The 12,347-nt window shown below is 46.2% G+C and overlaps 1 protein-coding gene across 6 annotated transcripts in view; it reads right to left on the bottom strand.

The window, feature by feature from the left end:
• The window catches only part of RNF152 (ring finger protein 152), an 82,365-nt gene that overhangs the window by 43,319 nt on the left and 26,699 nt on the right, over nucleotides 1-12,347 (bottom strand). Inside the window, exon 2 of one of the 6 annotated variants that reach the window (XM_040478653.1) lies at nucleotides 8,823-8,948. The exons of the other annotated variants lie outside the window; for them this stretch is intronic. The gene's annotated coding sequence lies outside the window, so the exon portion shown is untranslated. The remainder of the gene's footprint in view (nucleotides 1-8,822; nucleotides 8,949-12,347) is intronic. 6 annotated transcript variants of the gene reach the window in all.

Raw genomic sequence — 12,347 nt, 5'->3', positions numbered from 1 at the left:
AAGCACACAAAAAACGCCTTGTCACAATGTTTGCTTTGATAAATGACCGATTATCTGGCAAATCAGATCAGAGACCATGTCCATTTCCCAGGCAACCACTCAGTGCATCAGCAACATGCCTACGACCTTCCTGTATTTGGTCCCCAAGGCCATCTACTGATATCCACAATTATAAAAAACATCTTACAATCTTACTCTGGTTGGTACAGATAAACCACAGCAGTCTTACATTTCTGATCTCACAGAAACAGACAGGCTTTGCTCAGCCGGTCCTGCCCTATCACCACTTTGTATCAATATTTTAAATCAAACTTTTAAACCACTAAAGTTCTGGAACACACCATCTACTTCACATTAACACTGTAGCCACAGTGTAGTTCCTATGAGTACCAGGTATCCAATAAACATTTACTGAAGGGAGGGATGGAGGGAAGAAAGAAAGGTGGAAAACACACTTACCTAGGTTCCTGAATTGTCCCACATTTGAGTGAGGAGGTAGGAGAACAGATCTATGGGACACATCCAGAAACGGTACCAAGTTTTCTAGGGGCCTCACTTAATCCTTACAACAGTCCTAGGAGAAGGTATCTCACTCACCCATTATAAGGATGCAGAAACTCAGGTAGAGAGAAGTTAAATAGTTTCCTGAGCATCCCGCAGCCAGTAAGTTTCAGAGCCAAGATTTAAACAGTACCAGAGATACACTGTAGTACGGCCCTAGTATCTGGACACCCAAAACATCATTAGTGTTTTCATTTATAGAAAAGAAAATTAAACCCAACTAGCTAAATGACCACTAAAAAAATAAAAAAAAAAAAATCACATGCTGGGGCACCTGGGTGGCTCAGCTGGTTGAGCGTCCGACTCTTGATTTCAGCTCAGGTCATGATCCCAGGGTTGTGGGATTGAGTCCTGGGCTGGGCTCCACGCTGAGCATGGAGTCTGCTTAAGAGTCTCTCTCTCTCTCTGCCCCTTTAACCTATTCATGCTCTCTCTCTCTCTCTCTTAAAAAAAAATGTTTAAAAAGTCACGTGCCATCTACAGGTGCAAGACCCAGTGCATCTCCTCGGTCACTACCTTAGAACACTAGAAAATAAGGACCTCTATCTGTTCTTATACATGAATATAAGTTTATGCTACAGGCTTTCTATCAGCTTTCTAACTTCAACCCAGAATTCCCACTGAAAATACAATCGCAACATTCGCATAGCACCTTGTGATTTATAAAAACAATTTTATCTGTAATACCCTCCCTGTGACATACGAGATGCAGGTAACATCACCTGCTGTCAAAGACAAGGGCCATCTTAGTGACAGGCAGCCCAGAGATGCCCTCAGCGACACATCACAGCTCAAAGCGCCCAGGAACACAGGGAGGCAACTTTCAAAGACCACAGCTTCTGCCACCAGTGGTTCCAAAGGAAGAAATTTCAAAAATGATTATTTTCTCCTCCAGACTGGAAATGTAAGGACATATAACGTGAATAAATACAATTCTTATCAATTCTCAAGGAGATCAACCATTTACGGAGAAGGTCTCAACATCCTTCTTCTCTCTCCCTCACTTTTGCTTTTAAAAGCCTTTGGGCAATACAAGGAGAAAAGTATTTGCTTATTGAAATTGTGGGCACACCAATCTGCTGAACATCTCAGGAGCTGTTGGCTAACTAGACTTTTGTATTTCTTGCCAGAATTATACCACAGCTCATAAACCGATTATGTTAATATCATTGAAAGATATAACACAGAGTCCCCAGCAGAGCATTTTCCCCAAAACTCAAAAGAACATCTAGGTCGTCAGACTTCAGAAAACTGATTTAAAATCTTACTTAGCAGGCACATACCTCTGCAGTGGGTCTCATTCTTGGCTGAACACTACAATCACTTGGAGAGATTTAAAAAACACCAATGCTCAAGTTCCACCTGTGGAGATGCTGATTTAATTGTCCTGGGGTGAGGTCTGGACGCTGGGACTTTTAAAAGCCCTCCCAGTGACTCCACCGAACATCCGAGGTTGAGACCCACAGGTACAGAAAGCAAGGGGCACACCTGTCTGCTCAACTAAGTGACTCACAGATGCTAATGACCATGAACAACTTCACAATTAGTAATTAGCCGATAACATGAGTTTAAATTTTCAGACACAATCTTTCGCTGCATAATTGAAATTGTTCTCCTGGTCTTCCTGACATCTCCATACCACTTTAATCTGGAAATTCAGATGAATATAAAAATGCATTTTAAAAGTACTCAAATCCATGCAGCACTTACAAATATAAGAAAGAGAGTTACAGATATAGAAATACAAAGTCACATGTAATCGTTATAAGCACTAGGAGGTATTAGTTTTCTCTTGCTGCTATAACAAGTTATCCCAACCTTAGTGGCTTAAGACAACATGAATTTATTCTTACGGTTCTGGAGGCCAGAGGGGCCTCTTCTGAGGCCAGACTCAAAAGAGCCTCCCTAACCCAAAGTCAAGGTGTGGGCTTGGCTGGTTCCTTCTGAAGGCCCTGAGGGGAGAATCTGTTCCTTGCTTTTTTCAGCCTCTAGAGGTCACCTGCATTGTTTGACCCATGCATGGCTCCTTCGCTGCCTCTGTCTTCTCAGGAACGACCCTTGCGATTACTTTAGACCCACACAGATGATCCAGGATAACCTCTCCATTTCCAGATCCCTAATCACTTCTACAAAGTCCCTTTTGCCACGTAAGGTAACATTCACAGGTTCGGGGGATCAGGACAAGGATATCTTGGGGGGGCCATTATTCAGCCTGTCCCAGAGTAAGGCAAATGTCACCACTACCATCCTGCCCGTCGCCCCTGCCCACCATCCTTATTTTTCAGTTAAAACCCAGAGCTGCATGACTTAACCCGGTCTCATGTCTGGGACCGGGCTGAATTTAAATCTGATCTCATATTTCTAAGTCTCACTTTCCCTCTGCCACAAGTGTTGCTTCCCCACGCTAAGGTGATGTTTGCAGTATTACTTTCCTTTCCAAGCTCTCACCACACTGCTAACAAGAAGTGTTTTCACTCAGCCTCAGTCATTATCTCAGTTCCTCAGCCAGTACCTGCCAAGTGGAAACTTCCATGCACTACCACTGGTAAACACACTTCAAGCCAGACCCCTTCCCTACGGCCGGAAGAACCAGAAAGCCCACTGAGGCAGTAATCCATTATACAGACTATGATGTCATAACTATCTCAGAGTTAGCTGCGCAAGAAAGTACATGCAGAGAAAAAGCGAGCTCTCAGTTTGAAGAAACCAAAACAATCTGAACTTGCTAAGACATATACATATATAACACCCATCTCGAGAAAAATTTATAAGTGATGTCCATAGCCTGCACGCTTGAAAGCAGCATGATGCCCCTATATCCTGCATGCTATTCAGAATTACCTTCTGCCTTCTTAACTGAGGACGTGGTATGTATTTAGAATCTCAGTGGTTTTTCTGGAAGGTGGTATTATTTCAGCTAGAGTCATCAGGAAGCAGTGGGTAAGGCTTTTCTACACAAAGGACGTTCTCATATGATGGTCACACTTTCACTGATGCCTTGGGGTGACACATACCCCTCCTCCCAAGCACATCAGGGAGAGAAGAACCTGGTGCTGAATCATAGCCACTTTAACAATGGGAGAAAGTAAACAAGCCAAGCAAATCTCACTGCCAAGCTTATACCTTGCCTGAGTCTGTGTTCAATCTGATGGGAAAATGGTAGGTCAGGGGAAAAAAAATATCACTGCTGCATCAGAAGGCAACTGGTATAATGCGAGCAAGTTACATGATTTACATGAACTAAGATAACTCGACTCCATACCCAAAACTATAACATAACAACAAACAGGGCTTTAAAGATCATGTGGAATAATTCAAACAACCAGAATAGTATATTTTAAATAAGCTAATGTGGTGGGAGACCGGAGGAACACTGAAATAGATTTCGTGGCTTTCATTCATGCCAAATCCAGGCTCGGAAGCGATCATTTTATACAATTATAACCAATATTTTGGAATGATTCTTAGGGGCAGCAAGATCCCCTGACAACTAGGAGTCCCTCTGGGCCACTATTTCAGAAAAGTACACCAATGCATTTTTAAAGCTTTTCAACAAGGTAGCTTTACATGGGAGTTCTGGTTTACCAGGAATCAACCATAAACTTGTCATAAAACGAGGATGTTCTAATCCATGTGACTCAGGTATAAGCTGGCTAATAGGGAACACACCTGCTAAGCATTCTTTACTCCATGTTTGTTTCCCTACATCCAGGTGGTTGAAGAGCCCTGGGTTCATGTTCTGGTTCTGCCATTAATTCACCTGGACCAGCCACTCAACTCCTCTGGGCCTCAGGGTTCTCACTGGTTAAGGTGAGAGGGCTGGACAAGATGACCTCCAAGGGCTCCTCCAATGGGGACTCTAGAAGCTTCCAAAAAGAGCCATTAACAGAGTTTACTGGCTGACTTCTATCTGGAATTAGATTCCAACTGAGTTAGTAAATAAACTAAAGACATGACACTGATGGTCAAGACCCTGAACAACAAAAAGCTGGAGAACAACATAGTGAAATAGAAAATTGGGTCCCTCTCCTGAGAAAGCTACAAAGCCTGGAGGTCCCGAGAGTTTATTTCAAAGACTCCTGAGGGTGCTCATACAACTGCGGGAGGGTCCTCATTTTCAGGACGCCTCCAGGGCTCAGAACCTCCCAAGAGACAGGGAAGGGATGTGCGAGAATGGGGAGAGGGGTCAACCTTGAGCTGGGGATTCCACCCAAAGCATCATCAGAGCATCATCACTAGGGCCCCTTCTGGCCACTGGGGGCCCGGTATAGAGTTCAAGGTCAGTCTGAGGCAGGGATGGCTATTCATTATGAGCTGGAGACTGAGTGGTTAGGAATTTGCTACACCCTCTTCCTTCTGTCCTTACCTGGGCTGGGGAAAGGGGACAGTAAAGCAACCTGCATCCTCTTGAAAGTCTGCAAAATTAGCCACAGAAAATGAAAAGTGGATTCACAGAGCTGCTGAGCTCTCCCGGGATTCAGGTCCCCGAAGAGCTAGTTCCATGAAACAAATGTGCCTGCTTAAGTGGGAGAGCCCAGAAAACAAGTGACAGGAAAATTGAAGACTTGCTATAAAACTCATCTTCAAAAAGCCATAATTATCACAATCGTGTCACCTAAGCATTATTTACAAACATCCTTCTGCACAATTTCTCCTCTTTGAACAGCCCTCGTCTAGATAGAGTGCCATTACTCAGGGCAACATTTTAGATTAATTAAGTAGTAAAACACGGGAAAACAAGCATTTTTCAATCAAAACTCTGGAGTGAATATAATGTAAATAAGATGCAGGGGAATGGGCACAAAAGGGGGAGAAGCTGACTTTTTACCTTTGTGCTGATAACCCCTACTTACCAGTTGTATAACATATCAGTTTCCAGTGTTGTGTCTAGGACCCAATACCGTAAAAGGGAGAAAGTGTACAATTTTCCCTATTTTGCAGATGGGAAAACTGAGACTCTAAGGAAATTAGATGATTCATCCAAAGGCGAGGCACCCAACTCCCGACCACCCACCTCCTTATTTCGATGCCTCCCTCAGGACATGAAGCACTGTCCATGTGATTTTGTTTTCATGGTGACACTAAAATAATTTTTGCATCAAAAGCTGTCGTACATTCCACCTGGGCCTTGCTTTTGAACCTTTAGGGCCTCAGAATACTCTGGGTTGAGTCCTGGAAAAATGAAGTAAATTTTCAACACCTGCATCAACAGGGTTTTGCCTACAAGCAGAGACAGGCAAGAGAATGCTCCTCATTGTCTGTTGTTACTACTGCAATTCTCCTCATAACCTCCCAATTACCTTTTTTACATTTTTATAAGTGAAGTGTAATTGACATACAATGTTATACTGGTTTCAGGTCTATAACATAGTGACTCGACGACCCTATACATCACTCATTGCCCATCACGATAAGTGTCCTCACCATGCAACGTTATTATTCCCCATGCTGGACTTTTCATCCCCGTGACTTGTTTTATAACTGGGAGTTTGTATCTTTTAATTCCCTTCACCTGTTTTGTCCCCTCCCCCGCCCCCCTCCCCCTCTGGCAACCACCAGTTTGTTCTCTGTTTTCAGGAGGCTACTTCTGTTTTTGCTTGTTTGTTTTGTTTTTTAGATTCCACATATATGTGACATATGCCATTTGCCTTTGTCTGACTTGTTTCACCTAGCCTAAAATACCTTCTAGATCCGTCCACGTTGTCCCCAATGGCAAGATTTCATTCTTTTTTTTATGACTGAGTAATATCCCATTGTGGGTACATGGATTTCTTTAATGCCCAGGCCTCATGGTTCATGGCCATGTTCTGCTTGTACGAAGCGGAAAAGTAGCACATAATTCCACATTACTTCCACGTCTTCCAGGCCCTGGCCAGCCAAAGACAGGGCTGTTTGCCTTTCTTCATTCTATTTTTGGACAGCACTCTATCACAAAACACCTCGCAGTCCCAGCCCTGTTAATCAATAGTCACTTAAGGTAAATTTGTCACGGAAGTGTATAAACATCTAGGTTCAACAGTGTTTTCCAGGGCGCCTGAGTGGTTCAGTTGGTTAAGCGTCCAACTCTTGATTTCGGCTCAGGTCATGATCTCACAGTTTGTGAGTTCAAACCCTGCATCAGGCTCTGCACTCTCAATGTGTAGCCTGCTTGGAATTCTCTCTCTCCTTCTCTCTGCCCCTCTCCTGCACTTGCTCTCCCTCTCTCTCTCTCTCTCTCTCTCTTACACACACACACACACACACACACACACAAAAGAAAAAAAAAAACTTGGGGCGCCTGGGTGGCTCAGTCGGTTAAGCGTCTGACTTCAGCTAAGGTCATGATCTCACAGTTCATGGGTTGGAGCCCCACATCGGGCTCTGTGCTGACAGCTCAGAGCCTGGAGCCTGCTTCGGATTCTGTGTCTCCTTCTCTCTCTGCCCTTCCCCTGCTCTCTCTCTCTCTCTCAAAAATAAATAAACATTTAAAAATTTTTTATAAAAAAAAAGGAAAAAAACTTAAAAAAAATTGTTTAATAGCATTTTCCAAAATAATGCATTTGCCCTGTTACTTTAAGTCATCAGATAACTAAAACAACAGCAGCAGGAAAAACAGCCCTAGTCTATGCTCAGGTGGTGGGTGTGAGTTGAGCTTTATTTTTAGGATCTCTAAGTCTACAAAGTCTATTGAAATGAGTGAAGCAGGGTAGGGTGATGGCTCTGTCCCACATGTGGTCTGTCTCAACTTGGAGTCAGGCTGCCCCAGGCCTCTTGTGTCACGAATGAATCCCTCCCACCTACTCCAGTTTCTAGGATCAACCCCAACCTCAGTGGAGACGCCTGGGTAACTCTGGTGCCATCCTCTGGGACCCTACCCGAGTCCCCCCGGAATGCCGACTTGGCTAGGACATCCTGCCCGGGCTCCTCTACCTCCACTCGCGTTCTTGATTCCTTAGGCTTCCAGGTCTGAAGCTCACTGGACCCCTGGCTGCCCCTCCCTCCCCCAAGCACCTGGATCTACCACCCTTCCTTCAACCCTGTACTCTAGGACTGGGACTCTGTCCCTGAGATACCGCCACCTCTGGCAATACTCCCCGATTCTGCCTCCTTCAACTTCCCATTGCAACCCATTATCCCGAGAGGTCGCCGCCGAGTCCCCGACCTTCCGCGGCCTCTCCATCGTATCTGACAGGTGGACTTCCTCCCAGGGCTCCCACGGGGCAAGTCCACCGCACTCCTTCTGGGCCTGGCTGGGCCCCAAGAACAAGACCGGCAGCTCTTCGACCAGCCCTCTGCATTTCAGACCACGTTCTTCTTTAAATGTCTCCGTTTTAGCCTATTTACTGGTGGACGCAGAGCGACTGAAAGGCTGTCCTCATCACCAGCCCCTCACTATTTACTTGAGGTCTGCCGCAGCTCGCATACAGCAACCTATTAATTGCCCTGCAGACATCATGATGCAGCAAATTTCACTATTTTCACACAGAGATGAGAAACCTAGGATCCCATTCTAACAAGAACCGTGACTAAGTTCAGTTGGCGAGATGGGGGCAAAATGAAAACTAACCCAGAGTCTCCCGGCTTCGTCTTACAGTATGAACTCTCTCTGGGGAAACCAGGTTTCTTACACACCGAGTTATGTCGATTACCCAGTGCAGGAGGGGAGAGGATGTCCTTTCTGGCTCATGTGGGCCAGCCCCCTATTATGGACATGCACTGGGGCTCGCCTGCCTGCTGGACTCTGAGGCCACCGCATACTTGTTCCACTGCACAGAAGGGGACAGAGCACGCGTTTGCTCAAATTCCCAACTCAGTACTTCTGATAAACCCAACTGTCTCCAATAAAATTGGAAGGACTTTGGTACTTCCCACCGGTACCATCGAAGCTTCTTGGTTTCAGGCTTAGTTGACTTAAGTGAAATCGGCAACAGAGCATGAGAGGGCTGGTTGGTACTAATTCAAACTCTTGAGTTTCTTCCGAAGTGCAGCAGAGGCCTCACTGACCATGTTCTCAGAGGCCCTGCAACACAGTCACTAGAGACATAATGTCACAGCTACCGGTTCTGGAAAGAGCTGGGGGAGCTGCCTTCCTGTCCAGGGTGGCAAGTGCTACCCTCTGAAAAGGGACTTGAAGCTGTGGTGTGCATGAGTAGCAATCCACGTGTGTGTGTGTGTGTGTGTGTGTGTGTGTGTGTGTGTGTGTATGTGTGTGTGTGCGCGCATGTAGAGGGTGTTGAAGGGAGTCTCAAAAGAAGGTATGTTCGAGCCCTAGCCCCTCGTACCTCAGAATGTGGCCTTGCTGGGAATTAGGGCCTGCTGCACATGTCATTTGGTAAGATGAGGTCATGTTGATGAGAGGGCCTTGAATCCAATACCACTGGTGTGCTCGGCAAGAGGAGAAGAGACACCTGAGGAAAGAGGGTCCTGTGATGACATAGGCATGAGATGAGATGCATCTACGAGCCAAGGGTTGCCAGCAATATCAGGAGCTGGAAAAGGCAAGGAGTCGTCCTCCCCTATAGGCTTCAGGGGAGCGTCGCCCGGCTCTCACCTTGAATTCAGACTCCCAGCCTCCAGAGCTGTCAGACAAAAAATTACCGTTGTTTTAAGCCACTCAGTTCCTTGTACTTTGTCACGGCAGTCCTAGGAAATTAATATGAGGTGGAAATGAACAACCAAGGAATCACAAAAACCTCTCGATTTGGAAGCAGCACCAAATAGGAAAGAGGAAACACAGGTTTGTGCTCAGGGGCATCCACCTGATAGAACTGGAGGAAGAAAGACAAGGTCCTGAGTCGCTCAGAGGAACCTTGCTTCCCCTAAGAAGGGAGACGAAGTAGGGGAAGGCCCTACGTAGGGGAGGGAATGGAGGAGGAAGTCCTGCCTCCTCCAGCCTGAGCCTCGTGGCACCTCTCTGCCTCACATCCTTAAGAAGGTACTAGACAAGTGTTTTCATATGTATGATCTCATTTAACCATTATGCCCATCTGCGTAATAGAGAGGAGGGCAGGTATTATCATCCCCTTTTACAGACAAGGAAACTGAGGCTCAGACCAGACCATAGGCTGCCACAGATGACCATTCCAAAAATAACTTCAGCTGACAAAGCAAAAGGCTTTCAAAAGAGGTAAGATGGGGGTGAATCTTGTTTGGGGAGGTGGGGGGAAGACAAGTTAAACAAAAGTTTAGACACCTTCCATGTCCAAATCAAATTTGCTGGCCTTGACACGTAGCCCCTTTAGCCTTTTTTGAACATAACGACGTTCACATAATGGTAGACACAATCTGCCAATTCTCTGGCCAGCTCTTTTACATTAAAGTCTTTGAAGGGAAGAAACTGACCATGTTTTCCAGGCTTGAAATGTAAGGAGTCTGGCTTTTGTGTGCTATCTCACCGTGTGCTCTAAAATCTTCAAGCGCTGCCGTGTAACCACCCAGCCCCTGCCCAGCCGTCACCTGCACGAGGACGTGCCTTCCCGAAGCTGGTCTTGAGTGTCTGAGAGGCCGGAGCTCCCACAGACTGTGTCCAACGACCTCGATGACTGCGCGAGCCCTATCCCAAAGCAGCACTTGGTAAGGCAGAAGAAGGCAGTGACGCAGAGAGACGGCAGGTGTCCCACGAAAGGACAGGATTGAAAGGGTTAAGCACGAAAGCACTGGAGATAAGGACCTTGGTTGGGTGGGGAGCCCTGACTCTAATCAGCTTCCTTTTCCAAATATTTAAATCTCTCCCCTCTGGAAAACACCCAGTCACTGGCCATGGGGAAAACCTGATTTCTTCTTTCATGCCCCAGACCTGCACCAAGATGTCAGGCACACGTACCCCCAGTACCAGCCTCTCTGGGAAAACACGTCCGTGAGATACCATTCCACATGCTGTCGGCTTGAAAATATTAAACACCACTGAACAAAATTTAAGGTTTCTTTTTCAGATTTAAATGTCTACTTATTTCAAAATGAATTAGTGGCTCTCTGGGTTTCATAATGTTTAATTCATTAATGATAACTACAGCTCGAGAATTTGAAAGGAAATCGCTTCCAGGATAAAATTAAATGCGAAACTCTAAGCAGTGATTCATGGCTGTTCCTATCTAAATTACTAATCCATGTGACAAACCTGGTTGGCAGCACAAAAAAAGCAATACTATTTCCCCCCGTTGCCTTTATATACTTTGCTGAATTGTTTTGCAAACTGCCTAAACCCAAGTCCTCGATAATCGCCTGCTAGCAGCCTCCATTCCGTTGTGGAATTTAGTACTTAGAGTCTCTATTGCCTCAGAGAGGTTCATAATGGACTAATACTTTTGTGCCTCGGAAAAGAGTTTTCTCGACATTAGAGTTTAGACATATAATCCGATGGATTTCCAAGGAAACTCATTTTAAATTAAAGGCAAATATCCCCATGATATCTGTCCACATCTCCCCAAAGAAACCCGCATGCAACTCTAAAAATGGCAATTTTCTTTTAGTTTGCAAGGAAGCCTAGCCAGCTAAGATCCAATTACATATCTCCCCGTTAGAACAATCGGGCACTGGAGTAACCACGCTGTCCAAAAGACAAGATAATATAATGTTTCTGAAGTTTCGTCAAGCCCAGGTTACTCTGCCTCCTGAAATTTCTCTCAGGTCTGTTCCCGCAACCACTGCCTGGGTTCACAACCCAGCCTAGAGAGGAGAAGCAGGCAAAGATATTCCTGACCACACACACCGCCTCCAAAGGAACTCAGGGCTCCCACAGGGCCCATATCTGGGATTTGATTCCAGATGGCCACAAAAATCCCTGCAAACCAGGTCCCCCCAGCCCCCCGCTCTGCCGCACTCCAACCGTCCTGTGCGCTGCCCCTAAGTGGCAAGTCAGATCCCCACCAGCCCTCAGGGGTGCCACTCCATGCCCGGGATTTACATATGGTGACTCCTCTATCCTTGAGACGACCTGGGGAAGGTGTCCTCATCGTCACCGTGTTGCAGAGCAAGAGATGGTGACAAGGATGTTCCAAACACCTGCCCAAGTCACAGCGCAAGTAACCGGCAGAGCTGGGATTCACACCCACACTTTCTGCCTAATTTCCCACGCTTTGAACCGTCTGATCAGGCCACTGCTTTGAATCCCCACTCACTGCTGACGACCAAGGGGGAGGGCCCACATAGCCGCCAGGCTCCGTGGGTCCTTTGGTGATTTAGTTACATTTCCAGCCTCATCTGACCAACTCTTCTCCATCCACCTCCCTCCATCTACATGCTCTCCCTCTACCTCTCCTCCTACGACAGCCTCCACGTCCCCGCTGGCGGGGCGGGGGGGGGGGGTCTCTTCTCCCCACCTTTATGCACCTGGAGTGCCATATTCTTTCCTTTAGTTGACCATTCACGACTTCCTACTAACACCAGGGACGCCCTTCAAGCGTGTGTGTGACCTTCTCCAGCCCCAGCTCCGGCTTTCCCACGACCAGCTCCTGTGTTCCCACAGCTCAGCAAGGCCATGGGGAGACGGTCCGTAACCTCTGGAACTCACGAATGTCTTACGGCAAATCATCAGGGACATTTAAAAAAAAAAAAAAAAAAAAAAGCAAAACCCAAAAACAAACAACAGGGGCTCAGGAGCTTGTCCCCAAATGACTCCTCCGTTCAGTCGCTTAAAAGTGAAGACGAGGCGGTGGCAGATTTATGTGAACTTTTGAAACGCTCTGTCAGGGAATACTTTATCAATTAAGCATTCAAACACCGCAACCACATGAAGGAGAGATCACCCATCTATCTGCTCACCAGCTTGTGGCTTCATGCAACAAGCCTGCTTGGGATTTAAAATCAGC

The sequence above is a fragment of the Herpailurus yagouaroundi genome, unplaced genomic scaffold, assembly GCF_014898765.1.
Source record: "Herpailurus yagouaroundi ecotype Mexico unplaced genomic scaffold, PumYag 142, whole genome shotgun sequence".
Taxonomy (NCBI): Eukaryota; Metazoa; Chordata; class Mammalia; order Carnivora; family Felidae; genus Herpailurus; species Herpailurus yagouaroundi.
Note: the sequence above shows the minus strand (reverse complement) of the source record. Positions and strands in the feature narration are given on the sequence as shown.